Source organism: Ascaphus truei, chromosome 4 (genome assembly GCF_040206685.1).
Source record: "Ascaphus truei isolate aAscTru1 chromosome 4, aAscTru1.hap1, whole genome shotgun sequence".
NCBI classification, from domain to species: domain Eukaryota; kingdom Metazoa; phylum Chordata; class Amphibia; order Anura; family Ascaphidae; genus Ascaphus; species Ascaphus truei.
Genome location: NC_134486.1, coordinates 181,130,759 through 181,156,421, shown reverse-complemented (window position 1 = coordinate 181,156,421; position 25,663 = coordinate 181,130,759).

Genomic DNA, 25,663 nt, shown 5'->3' with positions numbered 1-25,663 from the left:
TAGTGAGCCTGGTTACCCCCTCTCGGAACCACAGACTTAGAAATCGCCATCTCATATACAATGCATAAAATATATTTATATAATATATTTATATATATACCCTTATACACCATTTTAATAAAAAATATCACAAAATGCTTCTAAGTCCCTCGGAAAGAGTGAAAGACGCGCACGTTCATTTTCAGAGCTCCTAGACCTTCCTATTAGAAGTTAGCCAAAAAGTAGCTTCGATAAACGCTTAGGTTAAGTTTCAGAGTTGCTTCTAATGAACCAAAGCTGGACTTAGACATAATTTCACTCTCACAACATTATGGCTGGTTGGAGATAGTCCGAAACACAAGTACCGAGTCCATGGTTCTGGGCGTATACTGGGGGGACGGGGACGACTCCCATTAACCCCTGACTATACCGGGGATACGCTTATCACAATGCCTTTCTGGTCTGTGCTGAAGCAGGGCATTCTGGCAGCCAAGTGGCTTGACCTTTATTAGTGAGCCTGGTTACCCCCTCTCGGAACCACAGACTTAGAAATCGCCAGCTCATATACAGTGCATAAAATATATTTATATATATACCCTTATACACCATTTTAATAAAAAATATCACAAAATTCTTCTAAGTCCCTCGAGAAGAGTGAAATACGCGCACGTTCATTTTCAGAGCTCCTACTGTAGACCTTCCTATAAGAAGTTAGCCAAAAAGTAGCTTCGAAAATCGCTTAGGTTAAGTTTCAGAGTTGCTTCTAATGTACCAAAGCTGGACTTAGACATAATTTCACTCTCACAACATTATGGCTGGTTGGAGACAGTCCGAACCACAAGTACCGGGTCCATGGTTCTGGGCGTATACTGGGGGGACGGGGACGACTCCCATTAACCCCTGACTATACCGGGGATACGCTTATCACAATGCCTTTCTGGTCTGTGCTGAAGCAGGGCATTCTTGCAACCAAGTGGCTTGACCTTTATTAGTGAGCCTGGTTACCCCCTCTCGGAACCACAGACTTAGAAATCGCCAGCTCATATACAGTGCATAAAATATATTTATATAATATATTTATATATATACCCTTATACACCATTTTAATAAAAAAATATCACAAAATTCTTCTAAGTCCCTCGGGAAATGTGAAAGACGCGCACGTTCATTTTCAGAGCTCCTACAGTAGCGACATACTTTATCGCACTAAATGCCGGCGGCATGCCGGGATCTACCCCAGCTGCCGCCAGTAATAACCGCGCGCCGCCGCGTTTCCCACATGCACACCCCCTCCACCTCGCGCGCAATTTACTCTCCTTCCGGACCCCGAACCCGGCTTCTGCTCTGCCCCTCTGCTTCCCCGCAACCCCGCTTACCTTAATTTCATCTCCAGGGGTGTCGGGGAAGCCTGCGGAAGCCGGGGAAGACGGGGAAGCCGGGCGCGCGTGTGACTGTGACGTCACAGTGCGCCGCCACGCGCCGCGGCTACCCGCTTCCCAGCCGCATACAGCCAGCGGCTTTTGCTCGAATAAGAGCTGCCGCTGCTGTAGACCTTCCTATAAGAAGTTAGCCAAAAAGTAGCTTCGAAAAACGCTTAGGTTAAGTTTCAGAGTTGCTTCTAATGTACCAAAGCTGGACTTAGACATAATTTCACTCTCACAACATTATGGCTGGTTGGAGACAGTCCGAACCACAAGTACCGGGTCCATGGTTCTGGGCGTATACTGGGGGGACGGGGACGACTCCCATTAACCCCTGACTATACCGGGGATACGCTTATCACAATGCCTTTCTGGTCTGTGCTGAAGCAGGGCATTCTGGCAACCAAGTGGCTTGACCTTTATTAGTGAGCCTGGTTACCCCCTCTCGGAACCACAGACTTAGAAATCGCCAGCTCATATACAGTGCATAAAATATATTTTTATATATACCCTTATACACCATTTTAATAAAAAATATCACAAAATGCTTCTAAGTCCCTCGGGAAGAGTGAAAGACGCGCACGTTCATTTTCAGAGCTCCTAGACCTCCCTATAAGAAGTTAGCCAAAAAGTAGCTTCGAAAAACGCTTAGGTTAAGTTTCAGAGTTGCTTCTAATGTACCAAAGCTGGACTTACTGTAGACATAATTTCACCCTCACAACATTATGGCTGGTTGGAGACAGTCCGAACCACAAGTACCGGGTCCATGGTTCTGGCCGTATACTGGGGGGACGGGGACGACTCCCATTAACCCCTGACTATACCGGGGATACACTTATCACAATGCCTTTCTGATCTGTGCTGAAGCAGGGCATTCTTGCAGCCAAGTGGCTTGACCTTTATTAGTGAGCCTGGTTACCCCCTCTCGGAACCACAGACTTAGAAATCGCCAGCTCATATACAGTGCATAAAATATATTTATATATATATACCCTTATACACCATTTTAATAAAAAATATCACAAAATTCTTCTAAGTCCCTCGGGAAGAGTGAAAGACGCGCACGTTCATTTTCAGAGCTCCTAGACCTTCCTACTGTATAAGAAGTTAGCCAAAAAGTAGCTTCGAAAAACGCTTAGGTTAAGTTTCAGAGTTGCTTCTAATGTACCAAAGCTGGACTTAGACATAATTTCACTCTCACAACATTATGGCTGGTTGGAGACAGTCCGAAACACAAGTACCGGGTCCATGGTTCTGGGCGTATACTGGGGGGACGGGGACTACTCCCATTAACCCCTGACTATACCGGGGATACGCTTATCACAATGCCTTTCTGGTCTGTGCTGAAGCAGGGCATTCTGGCAGCCAAGTGGCTTGACCTTTATTAGTGAGCCTGGTTACCCATTCTCGGAACCACAGACTTAGAAATCGCCAGCTCATATACAGTGCATAAAATATATTTATATATATACCCTTATACACCATTTTAATAAAAAATATCACAAAATTCTTCTAAGTCCCTCGGGAAGAGTGAAATACGCGCACGTTCATTTTCAGAGCTCCTAGACCTTCCTATAAGAAGTTAGCCAAAAAGTAGCTTCGAAAATCGCTTAGGTTAAGTTTCAGAGTTGCTTCTAATGTACCAAAGCTGGACTTAGACATAATTTCACTCTCACAACATTATGGCTGGTTGGAGACAGTCCGAACCACAAGTACCGGGTCCATGGTTCTGGGCGTATACTGGGGGGACGGGGACGACTCCCATTAACCCCTGACTATACCGGGGATACGCTTATCACAATGCCTTTCTGGTCTGTGCTGAAGCAGGGCATTCTGGCAACCAAGTGGCTTGACCTTTATTAGTGAGCCTGGTTACCCCCTCTCGGAACCACAGACTTAGAAATCGCCAGCTCATATACAGTGCATAAAATATATTTTTATATATACCCTTATACACCATTTTAATAAAAAATATCACAAAATGCTTCTAAGTCCCTCGGGAAGAGTGAAAGACGCGCACGTTCATTTTCAGAGCTCCTAGACCTTCCTATTAGAAGTTAGCCAAAAAGTAGCTTCGATAAACGCTTAGGTTAAGTTTCAGAGTTGCTTCTAATGTACCAAAGCTGGACTTAGACATAATTTCACTCTCACAATATTATGGCTGGTTGGAGACAGTCCGAACCACAAGTACCGGGTCCATGGTTCTGGGCGTATACTGGGGGGACGGGGACGACTCCCATTAACCCCTGACTATACCGGGGATACGCTTATCACAATGCCTTTCTGGTCTGTGCTGAAGCAGGGCATTCTGGCAACCAAGTGGCTTGACCTTTATTAGTGAGCCTGGTTACCCCCTCTCGGAACCACAGACTTAGAAATCGCCAGCTCATATACAGTGCATAAAATATATTTTTATATACACCCTTATACACCATTTTAATAAAAAATATCAAAAAATGCTTCTAAGTCCCTCGGGAAGAGTGAAAGACGCGCACGTTCATTTTCAGAGCTCCTAGACCTTCCTATTAGAAGTTAGCCAAAAAGTAGCTTCGATAAACGCTTAGGTTAAGTTTCAGAGTTGCTTCTAATGTATCAAAGCAGGACTTAGACATAATTTCACTCTCACAACATTATGGCTGGTTGGAGACAGTCCGAAACACAAGTACCGGGTCCATGGTTCTGGGCGTACAGTATACTGGGGGGACGGGGACTACTCCCATTAACCCCTGACTATACCGGGGATACGCTTATCACAATGCCTTTCTGGTCTGTGCTGAAGCAGGGCATTCTGGCAGCCAAGTGGCTTGACCTTTATTAGTGAGCCTGGTTACCCCCTCTCGGAACCACAGACTTAGAAATCGCCAGCTCATATACAGTGCATAAAATATATTTATATATATACCCTTATACACCATTTTAATAAAAAATATCACAAAATTCTTGTAAGTCCCTCGGGAAGAGTGAAAGACGCGCACGTTCATTTTGAGAGCTCCTAGACCTTCCTATAAGAAGTTAGCCAAAAAGTAGCTTCGAAAAACGCTTAGGTTAAGTTTCAGAGTTGCTTCTAATGTACCAAAGCTGGACTTAGACATAATTTCACTCTCACAACATTATGGCTGGTTGGAGACAGTCCGAACCACAAGTACCGGGTCCATGGTTCTGGGCGTATACTGGGGGGACGGGGACGACTCCCATTAACCCCTGACTATACCGGGGATACGCTTATCACAATGCCTTTCTGGTCTGTGCTGAAGCAGGGCATTCTGGCAGCCAAGTGGCTTGACCTTTATTAGTGAGCCTGGTTACCCCCTCTCGGAACCACAGACTTAGAAATCGCCAGCTCATATACAGTGCATAAAATATATTTATATATATACCCTTATACACCATTTTAATAAAAAATATCACAAAATTCTTGTAAGTCCCTCGGGAAGAGTGAAAGACGCGCACGTTCATTTTGAGAGCTCCTAGACCTTCCTATAAGAAGTTAGCCAAAAAGTAGCTTTGAAAAACGCTTAGGTTAAGTTTCAGAGTTGCTTCTAATGTACCAAAGCTGGACTTAGACATAATTTCACCCTCACAACATTATGGCTGGTTGGAGACAGTCCGAACCACAAGTACCGGGTCCATGGTTCTGGCCGTATACTGGGGGGACGGGGACGACTCCCATTAACCCCTGACTATACCGGGGATACGCTTATCACAATGCCTTTCTGGTCTGTGCTGAAGCAGGGCATTCTAGCAGCCAAGTGGCTTGACCTTTATTAGTGAGCCTGGTTACCCCCTCTCGGAACCACAGACTTAGAAATCGCCAGCTCATATACAGTGCATAAAATATATTTATATATATATATACCCTTATACACCATTTTAATAAAAAATATCACAAAATTCTTCTAAGTCCCTCGGGAAGAGTGAAAGACGCGCACGTTCATTTTCAGAGCTCCTAGACCTTCCTACTGTATAAGAAGTTAGCCAAAAAGTAGCTTCGAAAATCGCTTATGTTAAGTTTCAGAGTTGCTTCTAATGTACCAAAGCTGGACTTAGACATAATTTCACTCTCACAACATTATGGCTGGTTGGAGACAGTCCGAACCACAAGTACCGGGTCCATGGTTCTGGGCGTATACTGGGGGGACGGGGACGACTCCCATTAACCCCTGACTATACCGGGGATACGCTTATCACAATGCCTTTCTGGTCTGTGCTGAAGCAGGGCATTCTGGCAGCCAAGTGGCTTGACCTTTATTAGTGAGCCTGGTTACCCCCTCTCGGAACCACAGACTTAGAAATCGCCATCTCATATACAATGCATAAAATATATTTATATAATATATTTATATATATACCCTTATACACCATTTTAATAAAAAATATCACAAAATGCTTCTAAGTCCCTCGGAAAGAGTGAAAGACGCGCACGTTCATTTTCAGAGCTCCTAGACCTTCCTATTAGAAGTTAGCCAAAAAGTAGCTTCGATAAACGCTTAGGTTAAGTTTCAGAGTTGCTTCTAATGAACCAAAGCTGGACTTAGACATAATTTCACTCTCACAACATAATGGCTGGTTGGAGATAGTCCGAAACACAAGTACCGAGTCCATGGTTCTGGGCGTATACTGGGGGGACGGGGACGACTCCCATTAACCCCTGACTATACCGGGGATACGCTTATCACAATGCCTTTCTGGTCTGTGCTGAAGCAGGGCATTCTGGCAGCCAAGTGGCTTGACCTTTATTAGTGAGCCTGGTTACCCCCTCTCGGAACCACAGACTTAGAAATCGCCAGCTCATATACAGTGCATAAAATATATTTATATATATACCCTTATACACCATTTTAATAAAAAATATCACAAAATTCTTCTAAGTCCCTCGAGAAGAGTGAAATACGCGCACGTTCATTTTCAGAGCTCCTACTGTAGACCTTCCTATAAGAAGTTAGCCAAAAAGTAGCTTCGAAAATCGCTTAGGTTAAGTTTCAGAGTTGCTTCTAATGTACCAAAGCTGGACTTAGACATAATTTCACTCTCACAACATTATGGCTGGTTGGAGACAGTCCGAACCACAAGTACCGGGTCCATGGTTCTGGGCGTATACTGGGGGGACGGGGACGACTCCCATTAACCCCTGACTATACCGGGGATACGCTTATCACAATGCCTTTCTGGTCTGTGCTGAAGCAGGGCATTCTTGCAACCAAGTGGCTTGACCTTTATTAGTGAGCCTGGTTACCCCCTCTCGGAACCACAGACTTAGAAATCGCCAGCTCATATACAGTGCATAAAATATATTTATATAATATATTTATATATATACCCTTATACACCATTTTAATAAAAAAATATCACAAAATTCTTCTAAGTCCCTCGGGAAATGTGAAAGACGCGCACGTTCATTTTCAGAGCTCCTAGACCTTCCTATAAGAAGTTAGCCAAAAAGTAGCTTCGAAAAACGCTTAGGTTAAGTTTCAGAGTTGCTTCTAATGTACCAAAGCTGGACTTAGACATAATTTCACTCTCACAACATTATGGCTGGTTGGAGACAGTCCGAACCACAAGTACCGGGTCCATGGTTCTGGGCGTATACTGGGGGGACGGGGACGACTCCCATTAACCCCTGACTATACCGGGGATACGCTTATCACAATGCCTTTCTGGTCTGTGCTGAAGCAGGGCATTCTGGCAACCAAGTGGCTTGACCTTTATTAGTGAGCCTGGTTACCCCCTCTCGGAACCACAGACTTAGAAATCGCCAGCTCATATACAGTGCATAAAATATATTTTTATATATACCCTTATACACCATTTTAATAAAAAATATCACAAAATGCTTCTAAGTGCCTCGGGAAGAGTGAAAGACGCGCACGTTCATTTTCAGAGCTCCTAGACCTTCCTATAAGAAGTTAGCCAAAAAGTAGCTTCGAAAAACGCTTAGGTTAAGTTTCAGAGTTGCTTCTAATGTACCAAAGCTGGACTTACTGTAGACATAATTTCACCCTCACAACATTATGGCTGGTTGGAGACAGTCCGAACCACAAGTACCGGGTCCATGGTTCTGGCCGTATACTGGGGGGACGGGGACGACTCCCATTAACCCCTGACTATACCGGGGATACACTTATCACAATGCCTTTCTGATCTGTGCTGAAGCAGGGCATTCTAGCAGCCAAGTGGCTTGACCTTTATTAGTGAGCCTGGTTACCCCCTCTCGGAACCACAGACTTAGAAATCGCCAGCTCATATACAGTGCATAAAATATATTTATATATATATACCCTTATACACCATTTTAATAAAAAATATCACAAAATTCTTCTAAGTCCCTCGGGAAGAGTGAAAGACGCGCACGTTCATTTTCAGAGCTCCTAGACCTTCCTATAAGAAGTTAGCCAAAAAGTAGCTTCGAAAATCGCTTAGGTTAAGTTTCAGAGTTGCTTCTAATGTACCAAAGCTGGACTTAGACATAATTTCACTCTCACAACATTATGGCTGGTTGGAGACAGTCCGAACCACAAGTACCGGGTCCATGGTTCTGGGCGTATACTGGGGGGACGGGGACGACTCCCATTAACCCCTGACTATACCGGGGATACGCTTATCACAATGCCTTTCTGGTCTGTGCTGAAGCAGGGCATTCTGGCAACCAAGTGGCTTGACCTTTATTAGTGAGCCTGGTTACCCCCTCTCGGAACCACAGACTTAGAAATCGCCAGCTCATATACAGTGCATAAAATATATTTTTATATATAACCTTATACACCATTTTAATAAAAAATATCACAAAATGCTTCTAAGTCCCTCGGGAAGAGTGAAAGACGCGCACGTTCATTTTCAGAGCTCCTAGACCTTCCTATTAGAAGTTAGCCAAAAAGTAGCTTCGATAAACGCTTAGGTTAAGTTTCAGAGTTGCTTCTAATGTACCAAAGCTGGACTTAGACATAATTTCACTCTCACAACATTATGGCTGGTTGGAGACAGTCCGAACCACAAGTACCGGGTCCATGGTTCTGGGCGTATACTGGGGGGACGGGGACGACTCCCATTAACCCCTGACTATACCGGGGATACGCTTATCACAATGCCTTTCTGGTCTGTGCTGAAGCAGGGCATTCTGGCAACCAAGTGGCTTGACCTTTATTAGTGAGCCTGGTTACCCCCTCTCGGAACCACAGACTTAGAAATCGCCAGCTCATATACAGTGCATAAAATATATTTTTATATATACCCTTATACACCATTTTAATAAAAAATATCACAAAATGCTTCTAAGTCCCTCGGGAAGAGTGAAAGACGCGCACGTTCATTTTCAGAGCTCCTAGACCTTCCTATAAGAAGTTAGCCAAAAAGTAGCTTCGATAAACGCTTAGGTTAAGTTTCAGAGTTGCTTCTAATGTACCAAAGCTGGACTTAGACATAATTTCACTCTCACAACATTATGGCTGGTTGGAGACAGTCCGAACCACAAGTACCGGGTCCATGGTTCTGGGCGTATACTGGGGGGATGGGGACGACTCCCATTAACCCCTGACTATAAAGGGGATACGCTTATCACAATGCCTTTCTGGTCTGTGCTGAAGCAGGGCATTCTGGCAGCCAAGTGGCTTGACCTTTATTAGTGAGCCTGGTTACCCCCTCTCGGAACCACAGACTTAGAAATCGCCAGCTCATATACAGTGCATAAAATATATTTATATATATACCCTTATACACCATTTTAATAAAAAATATCACAAAATTCTTGTAAGTCCCTCGGGAAGAGTGAAAGACGCGCACGTTCATTTTGAGAGCTCCTAGACCTTCCTATAAGAAGTTAGCCAAAAAGTAGCTTCGAAAAACGCTTAGGTTAAGTTTCAGAGTTGCTTCTAATGTACCAAAGCTGGACTTAGACATAATTTCACCCTCACAACATTATGGCTGGTTGGAGACAGTCCGAACCACAAGTACCGGGTCCATGGTTCTGGGCGTATACTGGGGGGACGGGGACGACTCCCATTAACCCCTGACTATACCGGGGATACACTTATCACAATGCCTTTCTGGTCTGTGCTGAAGCAGGGCATTCTAGCAGCCAAGTGGCTTGACCTTTATTAGTGAGCCTGGTTACCCCCTCTCGGAACCACAGACTTAGAAATAGCCAGCTCATATACAGTGCATAAAATATATTTATATATATATACCCTTATACACCATTTTAATAAAAAATATCACAAAATTCTTCTAAGTCCTTCGGGAAGAGTGAAAGACGCGCACATTCATTTTCAGAGCTCCTAGACCTTCCTACTGTATAAGAAGTTAGCCAAAAAGTAGCTTCGAAAAACGCTTAGGTTAAGTTTCAGAGTTGCTTCTAATGTACCAAAGCTGGACTTAGACATAATTTCACTCTCACAACATTATGGCTGGTTGGAGACATTCCGAACCACATGTACCGGGTCCATGGTTCTGGGCGTATACTGGGGGGACGGGGACGACTCCCATTAACCCCTGACTATACCGGGGATACGCTTATCACAATGCCTTTCTGGTCTGTGCTGAAGCAGGGCATTCTGGCAGCCAAGTGGCTTGACCTTTATTAGTGAGCCTGGTAACCCCCTCTCGGAACCACAGACTTAGAAATCGCCAGCTCATATACAGTGCTTAAAATATATTTATATATATACCCTTATACACCATTTTAATAAAAAATATCACAAAATTCTTCTAAGTCCCTCGGGAAGAGTGAAATACGCACACGTTCATTTTCAGAGCTCCTAGACCTTCCTATAAGAAGTTAGCCAAAAAGTAGCTTCGAAAAACGCTTAGGTTAAGTTTCAGAGTTGCTTCTAATGTACCAAAGCTGGACTTAGACATAATTTCACTCTCACAACATTATGGCTGGTTGGAGACAGTCCGAACCACAAGTACCGGGTCCATGGTTCTGGGCGTATACTGGGGGGACGGGGACGACTCCCATTAACCCCTGACTATACCGGGGATATGCTTATCACAATGCCTTTCTGGTCTGTGCTGAAGCAGGGCATTCTGGCAACCAAGTGGCTTGACCTTTATTAGTGAGCCTAGTTACCCCCTCTCGGAACCACAGACTTAGAAATCGCCAGCTAATATACAGTGCATAAAATATATTTTTATATACACCCTTATACACCATTTTAATAAAAAATATCACAAAATGCTTCTAAGTCCCTCGGGAAGAGTGAAAGACGCGCACGTTCATTTTCAGAGCTCCTAGACCTTCCTATTAGAAGTTAGCCAAAAAGTAGCTTCGATAAACGCTTAGGTTAAGTTTCAGAGTTGCTTCTAATGTACCAAAGCTGGACTTAGACATAATTTCACTCTGACAACATTATGGCTGGTTGGAGACAGTCCGAAACACAAGTACCGGGTCCATGGTTCTGGGCGTATACTGGGGGGACGGGGACTACTCCCATTAACCCCTGACTATACCGGGGATACGCTTATCACAATGCCTTACTGGTCTGTGCTGAAGCAGGGCATTCTGGCAACCAAGTGGCTTGACCTTTATTAGTGAGCCTGGTTACCCCCTCTCGGAACCACAAACTTAGAAATCGCCAGCTCATATACAGTGCATAAAATATATTTTTATATACACCCTTATACACCATTTTAATAAAAAATATCACAAAATGCTTCTAAGTCCTTCGGGAAGAGTGAAAGACGCGCACGTTCATTTTCAGAGCTCCTAGACTTTCCTACTGTATAAGAAGTTAGCCAAAAAGTAGCTTCGAAAAACGCTTAGGTTAAGTTTCAGAGTTGCTTCTAATGTACCAAAGCTGGACTTAGACATAATTTCACTCTCACAACATTATGGCTGGTTGGAGACATTCCGAACCACAAGTACCGGGTCCATGGTTCTGGGCGTATACTGGGGGGACGGGGACGACTCCCATTAACCCCTGACTATACCGGGGATACGCTTATCACAATGCCTTTCTGGTCTGTGCTGAAGCAGGGCATTCTGGCAGCCAAGTGGCTTGACCTTTATTAGTGAGCCTGGTAACCCCCTCTCGGAACCACAGACTTAAAAATCGCCAGCTCATATACAGTGCTTAAAATATATTTATATATATACCCTTATACACCATTTTAATAAAAAATATCACAAAATTCTTCTAAGTCCCTCGGGAAGAGTGAAATACGCACACGTTCATTTTCAGAGCTCCTAGACCTTCCTATAAGAAGTTAGCCAAAAAGTAGCTTCGAAAAACGCTTAGGTTAAGTTTCAGAGTTGCTTCTAATGTACCAAAGCTGGACTTAGACATAATTTCACTCTCACAACATTATGGCTGGTTGGAGACAGTCCGAACCACAAGTACCGGTCCATGGTTCTGGGCGTATACTGGGGGGACGGGGACGACTCCCATTAACCCCTGACTATACCGGGGATACGCTTATCACAATGCCTTTCTGGTCTGTGCTGAAGCAGGGCATTCTGGCAACCAAGTGGCTTGACCTTTATTAGTGAGCCTGGTTACCCCCTCTCGGAACCACAGACTTAGAAATCGCCAGCTCATATACAGTGCATAAAATATATTTATATAATATATTTATATATATACCCTTATACACCATTTTAATAAAAAAATATCACAAAATTCTTCTAAGTCCCTCGGAAAGAGTGAAAGACGCGCACGTTCATTTTCAGAGCTCCTAGACCTTCCTATAAGAAGTTAGCCAAAAAGTAGCTTCGAAAAACGCTTAGGTTAAAGTTTCAGAGTTGCTTCTAATGTACCAAAGCTGGACTTAGACATAATTTCACTCTCACAACTTTATGGCTGGTTGGAGACAGTCCGAACCACAAGTACCGGGTCCATGGTTCTGGGCGTATACTGGGGGGACGGGGACGACTCCCATTAACCCCTGACTATACCGGGGATACGCTTATCACAATGCCTTTCTGGTCTGTGCTGAAGCAGGGCATTCTGGCAACCAAGTGGCTTGACCTTTATTAGTGAGCCTGGTTACCCCCTCTCGGAACCACAGACTTAGAAATCGCCAGCTCATATACAGTGCATAAAATATATTTTTATATACACCCTTATACACCATTTTAATAAAAAATATCACAAAATGCTTCTAAGTCCCTCGGGAAGAGTGAAAGACGCGCACGTTCATTTTCAGAGCTCCTAGACCTTCCTATTAGAAGTTAGCCAAAAAGTAGCTTCGATAAACGCTTAGGTTAAGTTTCAGAGTTGCTTCTAATGTACCAAATCTGGACTTAGACATAATTTCACTCTCACAACATTATGGCTGGTTGGAGACAGTCCGAAACACAAGTACCGGGTCCATGGTTCTGGGCGTATACTGGGGGGACGGGGACTACTCCCATTAACCCCTGACTATACCGGGGATACGCTTATCACAATGCCTTTCTGGTCTGTGCTGAAGCAGGGCATTCTGGCAACCAAGTGGCTTGACCTTTATTAGTGAGCCTGGTTACCCCCTCTCGGAACCACAGACTTAGAAATCGCCAGCTCATATACAGTGCATAAAATATATTTATATAATATATTTATATATATACCCTTATACACCATTTTAATAAAAAAATATCACAAAATTCTTCTAAGTCCCTCGGGAAGAGTGAAAGACGCGCACGTTCATTTTCAGAGCTCCTAGACCTTCCTATAAGAAGTTAGCCAAAAAGTAGCTTCGAAAAACGCTTGGTTAAGTTTCAGAGTTGCTTCTAATGTACCAAAGCTGGACTTAGACATAATTTCACTCTCACAACATTATGGCTGGTTGGAGACAGTCCGAACCACAAGTACCGGGTCCATGGTTCTGGGCGTATACTGGGGGGACGGGGACGACTCCCATTAACCCCTGACTATACCGGGGATACCCTTATCACAATGCCTTTCTGGTCTGTGCTGAAGCAGGGCATTCTGGCAACCAAGTGGCTTGACCTTTATTAGTGAGCCTGGTTACCCCCTCTCGGAACCACAGACTTAGAAATCGCCAGCTCATATACAGTGCATAAAATATATTTTTATATATACCCTTATACACCATTTTAATAAAAAATATCACAAAATGCTTCTAAGTCCCTCGGGAAGAGTGAAAGACGCGCACGTTCATTTTCAGAGCTCCTAGACCTTCCTATTAGAAGTTAGCCAAAAAGTAGCTTCGATAAACGCTTAGGTTACAGTAAGTTTCAGAGTTGCTTCTAATGTACCAAAGCTGGACTTAGACATAATTTCACTCTCACAACATTATGGCTGGTTGGAGACAGTCCGAACCACAAGTACCGGGTCCATGGTTCTGGGCGTATACTGGGGGGATGGGGACGACTCCCATTAACCCCTGACTATACCGGGGATACGCTTATCACAATGCCTTTCTGGTCTGTGCTGAAGCAGGGCATTCTGGCAACCAAGTGGCTTGACCTTTATTAGTGAGCCTGGTTACCCCCTCTCGGAACCACAGACTTAGAAATCGCCAGCTCATATACAGTGCATAAAATATATTTTTATATACACCCTTATAAACCATTTTAATAAAAAATATCACAAAATGCTTCTAAGTCCCTCGGGAAGAGTGAAAGACGCGCACGTTCATTTTCAGAGCTCCTAGACCTTCCTATTAGAAGTTAGCCAAAAAGTAGCTTCGATAAACGCTTAGGTTAAGTTTCAGAGTTGCTTCTAATGTACCAAATCTGGACTTAGACATAATTTCACTCTCACAACATTATGGCTGGTTGGAGACAGTCCGAAACACAAGTACCGGGTCCATGGTTCTGGGCGTATACTGGGGGGACGGGGACTACTCCCATTAACCCCTGACTATACCGGGGATACGCTTATCACAATGCCTTTCTGGTCTGTGCTGAAGCAGGGCATTCTGGCAACCAAGTGGCTTGACCTTTATTAGTGAGCCTGGTTACCCCCTCTCGGAACCACAGACTTAGAAATCGCCAGCTCATATACAGTGCATAAAATATATTTATATAATATATTTATATATATACCCTTATACACCATTTTAATAAAAAAATATCACAAAATTCTTCTAAGTCCCTCGGGAAGAGTGAAAGACGCGCACGTTCATTTTCAGAGCTCCTAGACTTTCCTATAAGAAGTTAGCCAAAAAGTAGCTTCGAAAAACGCTTGGTTAAGTTTCAGAGTTGCTTCTAATGTACCAAAGCTGGACTTAGACATAATTTCACTCTCACAACATTATGGCTGGTTGGAGACAGTCCGAACCACAAGTACCGGGTCCATGGTTCTGGGCGTATACTGGGGGGACGGGGACGACTCCCATTAACCCCTGACTATACCGGGGATACGCTTATCACAATGCCTTTCTGGTCTGTGCTGAAGCAGGGCATTCTGGCATCCAAGTGGCTTGACCTTTATTAGTGAGCCTGGTTACCCCCTCTCGGAACCACAGACTTAGAAATCGCCAGCTCATATACAGTGCATAAAATATATTTATATATATACCCTTATACACCATTTTAATAAAAAATATCACAAAATTCTTCTAAGTCCCTCGGGAAGAGTGAAAGACGCGCACGTTCATTTTCAGAGCTCCTAGACCTTCCTATAAGAAGTTAGCCAAAAAGTAGCTTCGAAAAACGCTTAGGTTAAGTTTCAGAGTTGCTTCTAATGTACCAAATCTGGACTTAGACATAATTTCACTCTCACAACATTATGGCTGGTTGGAGACAGTCCGAACCACAAGTACCGGGTCCATGGTTCTGGGCGTATACTGGGGGGATGGGGACGACTCCCATTAACCCCTGACTATACCGGGGATACGCTTATCACAATGCCTTTCTGGTCTGTGCTGAAGCAGGGCATTCTGGCAACCAAGTGGCTTGACCTTTATTAGTGAGCCTGGTTACCCCCTCTCGGAACCACAGACTTAGAAATCGCCAGCTCATATACAGTGCATAAAATATATTTTTATATACACCCTTATACACCATTTTAATAAAAAATATCACAAAATGCTTCTAAGTCCCTCGGGAAGAGTGAAAGACGCGCACGTTCATTTTCAGAGCTCCTAGACCTTCCTATTAGAAGTTAGCCAAAAAGTATCTTCGATAAACGCTTAGGTTAAGTTTCAGAGTTGCTTCTAATGTACCAAATCTGGACTTAGACATAATTTCACTCTCACAACATTATGGCTGGTTGGAGACAGTCCGAAACACAAGTACCGGGTCCATGGTTCTGGGCGTATACTGGGGGGACGGGGACTACTCCCATTAACCCCTGACTATACCGGGGATACGCTTATCACAATGCCTTTCTGGTCTGTGCTGAAGCAGGGCATTCTGGCAACCAAGTGGCTTGACCTTTATTAGTGAGCCTGGTTACCCCCTCTCGGAACCACAGACTTAGAAATCGCCAGCTCATATACAGTGCATAAAATATATTTATATAATATATTTATATATATACCCTTATACACCATTTTAATAAAAAAATATCACAAAATTCTTCTAAGTCCCTCGGGAAGAGTGAAAGACGCGCACGTTCATTTTCAGAGCTCCTAGACCTTCCTATAAGAAGTTAGCCAAAAAGTAGCTTCGAAAAACGCTTAGGTTAAGTTTCAGAGTTGCTTCTAATGTACCAAAGCTGGACTTAGACATAATTTCACTCTCACAACATTATGACTGGTTGGAGACAGTCCGAACCACAAGTACCGGGTCCATGGTTCTGGGCGTATACTGGGGGGACGGGGACGACTCCCATTAACCCCTGACTATACCGGGGATACGCTTATCACAATGCCTTTCTGGTCTGTGCTGAAGCAGGGCATTCTGGCAACCAAGTGGCTTGACCTTTATTAGTGAGCCTGGTTACCCCCTCTCGGAACCACAGACTTAGAAATCGCCAGCTCATATACAGTGCATAAAATATATTTTTATATACACCCTTATACACCATTTTAATAAAAAATATCACAAAATGCTTCTAAGTCCCTCGGGAAGAGTGAAAGACGCGCACGTTCATTTTCAGAGCTCCTAGACCTTCCTATTAGAAGTTAGCCAAAAAGTATCTTCGATAAACGCTTAGGTTAAGTTTCAGAGTTGCTTCTAATGTACCAAATCTGGACTTAGACATAATTTCACTCTCACAACATTATGGCTGGTTGGAGACAGTCCGAAACACAAGTACCGGGTCCATGGTTCTGGGCGTATACTGGGGGGACGGGGACTACTCCCATTAACCCCTGACTATACCGGGGATACACTTATCACAATGCCTTTCTGGTCTGTGCTGAAGCAGGGCATTCTGGCAACCAAGTGGCTTGACCTTTATTAGTGAGCCTGGTTACCCCCTCTCGGAACCACAGACTTAGAAATCGCCAGCTCATATACAGTGCATAAAATATATTTATATAATATATTTATATATATACCCTTATACACCATTTTAATAAAAAAATATCACAAAATTCTTCTAAGTCCCTCGGGAAGAGTGAAAGACGCGCACGTTCATTTTCAGAGCTCCTAGACCTTCCTATAAGAAGTTAGCCAAAAAGTAGCTTCGAAAAACGCTTAGGTTAAGTTTCAGAGTTGCTTCTAATGTACCAAAGCTGGACTTAGACATAATTTCACTCTCACAACATTATGACTGGTTGGAGACAGTCCGAACCACAAGTACCGGGTCCATGGTTCTGGGCGTATACTGGGGGGACGGGGACGACTCCCATTAACCCCTGACTATACTGGGGATACGCTTATCACAATGCCTTTCTGGTCTGTGCTGAAGCAGGGCATTCTGGCATCCAAGTGGCTTGACCTTTATTAGTGAGCCTGGTTACCCCCTCTCGGAACCACAGACTTAGAAATCGCCAGCTCATATACAGTGCATAAAATATATTTATATATATACCCTTATACACCATTTTAATAAAAAATATCACAAAATTCTTCTAAGTCCCTCGGGAAGAGTGAAAGACGCGCACGTTCATTTTCAGAGCTCCTAGACCTTCCTATAAGAAGTTAGCCAAAAAGTAGCTTCGAAAAACGCTTAGGTTAAGTTTCAGAGTTGCTTCTAATGTACCAAATCTGGACTTAGACATAATAACACTCTCACAACATTATGGCTGGTTGGAGACAGTCCGAAACACAAGTACCGGGTCCATGGTTCTGGGCGTATACTGGGGGGACGGGGACGACTCCCATTAACCCCTGACTATACCGGGGATACGCTTATCACAATGCCTTTCTGGTCTGTGCTGAAGCAGGGCATTCTGGCAACCAAGTGGCTTGACCTTTATTAGTGAGCCTGGTTACCCCCTCTCGGAACCACAGACTTAGAAATCACCAGCTCATATGCAGTGCATAAAATATATTTATATAATATATTTATATATATACCCTTATACACCATTTTAATAAAAAAATATCACAAAATTCTTCTAAGTCCCTCGGGAAGAGTGAAAGACGCGCATGTTCATTTTTAGAGCTCCTAGACCTTCCTATAAGAAGTTAGCCAAAAAGTAGCTTCGAAAAACGCTTAGGTTAAGTTTCAGAGTTGCTTCTAATGTACCAAAGCTGGACTTAGACATAATTTCACTCTCACAACATTATGGCTGGTTGGAGACAGTCCGAACCACAAGTACCGGGTCCATGGTTCTGGGCGTATACTGGGGGGACGGGGACGACTCCCATTAACCCCTGACTATACCGGGGATACGCTTATCACAATGCCTTTCTGGTCTGTGCTGAAGCAGGGCATTCTGGCAACCAAGTGGCTTGACCTTTATTAGTGAGCCTGGTTACCCACTCTCGGAACCACAGACTTAGAAATCGCCAGCTCATATACAGTGCATAAAATATATTTTTATATATACCCTTATACACCATTTTTATAAAAAATATCACAAAATGCTTCTAAGTCCCTCGGGAAGAGTGAAAGACGCGCACGTTCATTTTCAGAGCTCCTAGACCTTCCTATTAGAAGTTAGCCAAAAAGTAGCTTCGATAAACGCTTAGGTTAAGTTTCAGAGTTGCTTCTAATGTACCAAAGCTGGACTTAGACATAATTTCACTCTCACAACATTATGGCTGGTTGGAGACAGTCCGAACCACAAGTACCGGGTCCATGATTCTGGGCGTATACTGGTGGGACGGGGACGACTCCCATTAACCCCTGACTATACCGGGGATACGCTTATCACAATGCCTTTCTGGTCTGTGCTGAAGCAGGGCATTCTGGCAGCCAAGTGGCTTGACCTTTATTAGTGAGCCTGGTTACCCCCTCTCGGAACCACAGACTTAGAAATCGCCAGCTCATATACAGTGCATAAAATATATTTATATATATATACCCTTATACACCATTTTAATAAAAAATATCACAAAATTCTTCTAAGTCCCTCGGGAAGAGTGAAAGACGCGCACGTTCATTTTCAGAGCTCCTAGACCTTCCTACTGTATAAGAAGTTAGCCAAAAAGTAGCTTCGAAAAACGCTTAGGTTAAGTTTCAGAGTTGCTTCTAATGTACCAAAGCTGGACTTAGACATAATTTCACTCTCACAACATTATGGCTGGTTGGAGACAGTCCGAACCACAAGTACCGGGTCCATGGTTCTGGGCGTATACTGGGGGGACGGGGACGACTCCCATTAACCCCTGACTATACCGGGGATACGCTTATCACAATGCCTTTCTGGTCTGTGCTGAAGCAGGGCATTCTGGCATACAAGTGACTTGACCTTTATTAGTGAGCCTGGTTACCCCCTCTCGGAACCACAGACTTAGAAATCGCCAGCTCATATACAGTGCATAAAATATATTTTTATATACACCCTTATACACCATTTTAATAAAAAAATATCACAAAATGCTTCTAAGTCCCTCGGGAAGAGTGAAAGACGCGCACGTTCATTTTCAGAGCTCCTAGACCTTCCTATTAGAAGTTAGCCAAAAAGTAGCTTCGATAAACGCTTAGGTTAAGTTTCAGAGTTGCTTCTAATGTACCAAAGCTGGACTTAGACATAATTTCACTCTCACAACATTATGGCTGGTTGGAGACAGTCCGAAACACAAGTACCGGGTCCATGGTTCTGGGCGTATACTGGGGGGACGGGGACTACTCCCATTAACCCCTGACTATACCGGGGATACGCTTATCACAATGCCTTTCTGGTCTGTGCTGAAGCAGGGCATTCTGGCAACCAAGTGGCTTGACCTTTATTAGTGAGCCTGGTTACCCCCTCTCGGAACCACAGACTTAGAAATCGCCAGCTCATATACAGTGCATAAAATATATTTATATATATACCCTTATACACCATTTTAATAAAAAATATCACAAAATTCTTCTAAGTCCCTCGGGAAGAGTGAAAGACGCGCACGTACATTTTCAGAGCTCCTAGACCTTCCTATAAGAAGTTAGCCAAAAAGTAGCTTCGAAAAACGCTTAGGTTAAGTTTCAGAGTTGCTTCTAATGTACCAAAGCTGGACTTAGACATAATTTCACCCTCACAACATTATGGCTGGTTGGAGACAGTCCGAACCACAAGTACCGGGTCCATGGTTCATGGTCGTATACTGGGGGGACGGGGACGACTCCCATTAACCCCTGACTATACCGGGGATACGCTTATCACAATGCCTTTCTGGTCTGTGCTGAAGCAGGGCATTCTAGCAGCCAAGTGGCTTGACCTTTATTAGTGAGCCTGGTTACCCCCTCTCGGAACCACAGACTTAGAAATCGCCAGCTCATATACAGTGCATAAAATATATTTATATATATATACCCTTATACACCATTTTAATAAAAAATATCACAAAACTCTTCTAAGTCCCTCGGGAAGAGAGAAAGACGCGCACGTTCATTTTCAGAGCTCCTAGACCTTCCTACTGTATAAGAAGTTAGCCAAAAAGTATCTTCGAAAAACGCTTAGGTTAAGTTTCAGAGTTGCTTCTAATGTACCAAAGCTGGACTTAGACATAATTTCACTCTCACAACATTATGGCTGGTTGGAGACAGTCCGAACCACAAGTACCGGGTCCATGGTTCTGGGCGTATACTGGGGGGACGGGGACGACTCCCATTAACCCCTGACTATACCGGGGATACGCTTATCACAATGCCTTTCTGGTCTGTGCTGAAGCAGGGCATTCTGGCAACCAAGTGGCTTGACCTTTATTAGTGAGCCTGGTTACCCCCTCTCGGAACCACAGACTTAGAAATCGCCAGCTCATATACAGTGCATAAAATATATTTTTATATATACCCTTATACACCATTTTTATAAAAAATATCACAAAATGCTTCTAAGTCCCTCGGGAAGAGTGAAAGACGCGCACGTTCATTTTCAGAGCTCCTAGACCTTCCTATTAGAAGTTAGCCAAAAAGTAGCTTCGATAAACGCTTAGGTTAAGTTTCAGAGTTGCTTCTAATGTACCAAAGCTGGACTTAGACATAATTTCACTCTCACAACATTATGGCTGGTTGGAGACAGTCCGAACCACAAGTACCGGGTCCATGGTTCTGGGTGTATACTGGGGGGACGGGGACGACTCCCATTAACCCCTGACTATACCGGGGATACGCTTATCACAATGCCTTTCTGGTCTGTGCTGAAGCAGGGCATTCTGGCAGCCAAGTGGCTTGACCTTTATTAGTGAGCCTGGTTACCCCCTCTCGGAACCACAGACTTAGAAATCGCCAGCTCATATACAGTGCATAAAATATATTTATATATATACCCTTATACACCATTTTAATAAAAAATATCACAAAATTCTTCTAAGTCCCTCGGGAAGAGTGAAAGACGCGCACGTTCATTTTCAGAGCTCCTAGACCTTCCTATAAGAAGTTAGCCAAAAAGTAGCTTCGAAAAACGCTTAGGTTAAGTTTCAGAGTTGCTTCTAATGTACCAAAGCTGGACTTAGACATAATTTCACCCTCACAACATTATGGCTGGTTGGAGACAGTCCGAACCACAAGTACCGGGTCCATGGTTCTGGCCGTATACTGGGGGGACGGGGACGACTCCCATTAACCCCTGACTATACCGGGGATACGCTTATCACAATGACTTTCTGGTCTGTGCTGAAGCAGGGCATTCTAGCAGCCAAGTGGCTTGACCTTTATTAGTGAGCCTGGTTACCCCCTCTCGGAACCACAGACTTAGAAATCGCCAGCTCATATACAGTGCATAAAATATATTTATATATATATACCCTTATACACCATTTTAATAAAAAATATCACAAAATTCTTCTAAGTCCCTCGGGAAGAGTGAAAGACGCGCTCGTTCATTTTCAGAGCTCCTAGACCTTCCTACTGTATAAGAAGTTAGCCAAAAAGTAGCTTCGAAAAACGCTTAGGTTAAGTTTCAGAGTTGCTTCTAATGTACCAAAGCTGGACTTAGACATAATTTCACTCTCACAACATTATGGCTGGTTGGAGACAGTCCGAACCACAAGTACCGGGTCCATGGTTCTGGACGTATACTGGGGGGACGGGGACGACTCCCATTAACCCCTGACTATACCGGGGATACGCTTATCACAATGCCTTTCTGGTCTGTGCTGAAGCAGGGCATTCTGGCAGCCAAGTGGCTTGACCTTTATTAGTGAGCCTGGTAACCCCCTCTCGGAACCACAGACTTAGAAATCGCCAGCTCATATACAGTGCATAAAATATATTTATATATATATATACCCTTATACACCATTTTAATAAAAAATATCACAAAATTCTTCTAAGTCCCTCGGGAAGAGTGAAAGACGCGCACGTTCATTTTCAGAGCTCCTAGACCTTCCTACTGTATAAGAAGTTAGCCAAAAAGTAGCTTCGAAAAACGCTTACAGTAGGTTAAGTTTCAGAGTTGCTTCTAATGTACCAAAGCTGGACTTAGACATAATTTCACTCTCACAACATTATGGCTGGTTGGAGACAGTCCGAACCACAAGTACCGGGTCCATGGTTCTGGGCGTATACTGGGGGGACGGGGACGACTCCCATTAACCCCTGACTATACCGGGGATACGCTTATCACAATGCCTTTCTGGTCTGTGCTGAAGCAGGGCATTCTGGCAACCAAGTGGCTTGACCTTTATTAGTGAGCCTGGTTACCCCCTCTCGGAACCACAGACTTAGAAATCGCCAGCTCATATACAGTGCATAAAATATATTTTTATATACACCCTTATACACCATTTTAATAAAAAATATCACAAAATGCTTCTAAGTCCCTCGGGAAGAGTGAAAGACGCGCACGTTCATTTTCAGAGCTCCTAGACCTTCCTATTAGAAGTTAGCCAAAAAGTAGCTTCGATAAACGCTTAGGTTAAGTTTCAGAGTTGCTTCTAATGTACCAAATCTGGACTTAGACATAATTTCACTCTCACAACATTATGGCTGGTTGGAGACAGTCCGAAACACAAGTACCGGGTCCATGGTTCTGGGCGTATACTGGGGGGACGGGGACTACTCCCATTAACCCCTGACTATACCGGGGATACGCTTATCACAATGCCTTTCTGGTCTGTGCTGAAGCAGGGCATTCTGGCAACCAAGTGGCTTGACCTTTATTAGTGAGCCTGGTTACCCCCTCTCGGAACCACAGACTTAGAAATCGCCAGCTCATATACAGTGCATAAAATATATTTATATAATATATTTATATATATACCCTTATACACCATTTTAATAAAAAAATATCACAAAATTCTTCTAAGTCCCTCGGGAAGAGTGAAAGACGCGCACGTTCATTTTCAGAGCTCCTAGACCTTCCTATAAGAAGTTAGCCAAAAAGTAGCTTCGAAAAACGCTTGGTTAAGTTTCAGAGTTGCTTCTAATGTACCAAAGCTGGACTTAGACATAATTTCACTCTCACAACATTATGGCTGGTTGGAGACAGTCCGAACCACAAGTACCGGGTCCATGGTTCTGGGCGTATACTGGGGGGACGGGGACGACTCCCATTAACCCCTGACTATACCGGGGATACCCTTATCACAATGCCTTTCTGGTCTGTGCTGAAGCAGGGCATTCTGGCAACCAAGTGGCTTGACCTTTATTAGTGAGCCTGGTTACCCCCTCTCGGAACCACAGACTTAGAAATCGCCAGCTCATATACAGTGCATAAAATATATTTTTATATATACCCTTATACACCATTTTAATAAAAAATATCACAAAATGCTTCTAAGTCCCTCGGGAAGAGTGAAAGACGCGCACGTTCATTTTCAGAGCTCCTAGACCTTCCTATTAGAAGTTAGCCAAAAAGTAGCTTCGATAAACGCTTAGGTTACAGTAAGTTTCAGAGTTGCTTCTAATGTACCAAAGCTGGACTTAGACATAATTTCACTCTCACAACATTATGGCTGGTTGGAGACAGTCCGAACCACAAGTACCGGGTCCATGGTTCTGGGCGTATACTGGGGGGATGGGGACGACTCCCATTAACCCCTGACTATACCGGGGATACGCTTATCACAATGCCTTTCTGGTCTGTGCTGAAGCAGGGCATTCTGGCAACCAAGTGGCTTGACCTTTATTAGTGAGCCTGGTTACCCCCTCTCGGAACCACAGACTTAGAAATCGCCAGCTCATATACAGTGCATAAAATATATTTTTATATACACCCTTATAAACCATTTTAATAAAAAATATCACAAAATGCTTCTAAGTCCCTCGGGAAGAGTGAAAGACGCGCACGTTCATTTTCAGAGCTCCTAGACCTTCCTATTAGAAGTTAGCCAAAAAGTAGCTTCGATAAACGCTTAGGTTAAGTTTCAGAGTTGCTTCTAATGTACCAAATCTGGACTTAGACATAATTTCACTCTCACAACATTATGGCTGGTTGGAGACAGTCCGAAACACAAGTACCGGGTCCATGGTTCTGGGCGTATACTGGGGGGACGGGGACTACTCCCATTAACCCCTGACTATACCGGGGATACGCTTATCACAATGCCTTTCTGGTCTGTGCTGAAGCAGGGCATTCTGGCAACCAAGTGGCTTGACCTTTATTAGTGAGCCTGGTTACCCCCTCTCGGAACCACAGACTTAGAAATCGCCAGCTCATATACAGTGCATAAAATATATTTATATAATATATTTATATATATACCCTTATACACCATTTTAATAAAAAAATATCACAAAATTCTTCTAAGTCCCTCGGGAAGAGTGAAAGACGCGCACGTTCATTTTCAGAGCTCCTAGACTTTCCTATAAGAAGTTAGCCAAAAAGTAGCTTCGAAAAACGCTTGGTTAAGTTTCAGAGTTGCTTCTAATGTACCAAAGCTGGACTTAGACATAATTTCACTCTCACAACATTATGGCTGGTTGGAGACAGTCCGAACCACAAGTACCGGGTCCATGGTTCTGGGCGTATACTGGGGGGACGGGGACGACTCCCATTAACCCCTGACTATACCAGGGATACGCTTATCACAATGCCTTTCTGGTCTGTGCTGAAGCAGGGCATTCTGGCATCCAAGTGGCTTGACCTTTATTAGTGAGCCTGGTTACCCCCTCTCGGAACCACAGACTTAGAAATCGCCAGCTCATATACAGTGCATAAAATATATTTATATATATACCCTTATACACCATTTTAATAAAAAATATCACAAAATTCTTCTAAGTCCCTCGGGAAGAGTGAAAGACGCGCACGTTCATTTTCAGAGCTCCTAGACCTTCCTATAAGAAGTTAGCCAAAAAGTAGCTTCGAAAAACGCTTAGGTTAAGTTTCAGAGTTGCTTCTAATGTACCAAATCTGGACTTAGACATAATTTCACTCTCACAACATTATGGCTGGTTGGAGACAGTCCGAACCACAAGTACCGGGTCCATGGTTCTGGGCGTATACTGGGGGGATGGGGACGACTCCCATTAACCCCTGACTATACCGGGGATACGCTTATCACAATGCCTTTCTGGTCTGTGCTGAAGCAGGGCATTCTGGCAACCAAGTGGCTTGACCTTTATTAGTGAGCCTGGTTACCCCCTCTCGGAACCACAGACTTAGAAATCGCCAGCTCATATACAGTGCATAAAATATATTTATATAATATATTTATATATATACCCTTATACACCATTTTAATAAAAAAATATCACAAAATTCTTCTAAGTCCCTCGGGAAGAGTGAAAGACGCGCACGTTCATTTTCAGAGCTCCTAGACCTTCCTATAAGAAGTTAGCCAAAAAGTAGCTTCGAAAAACGCTTAGGTTAAGTTTCAGAGTTGCTTCTAATGTACCAAAGCTGGACTTAGACATAATTTCACTCTCACAACATTATGACTGGTTGGAGACAGTCCG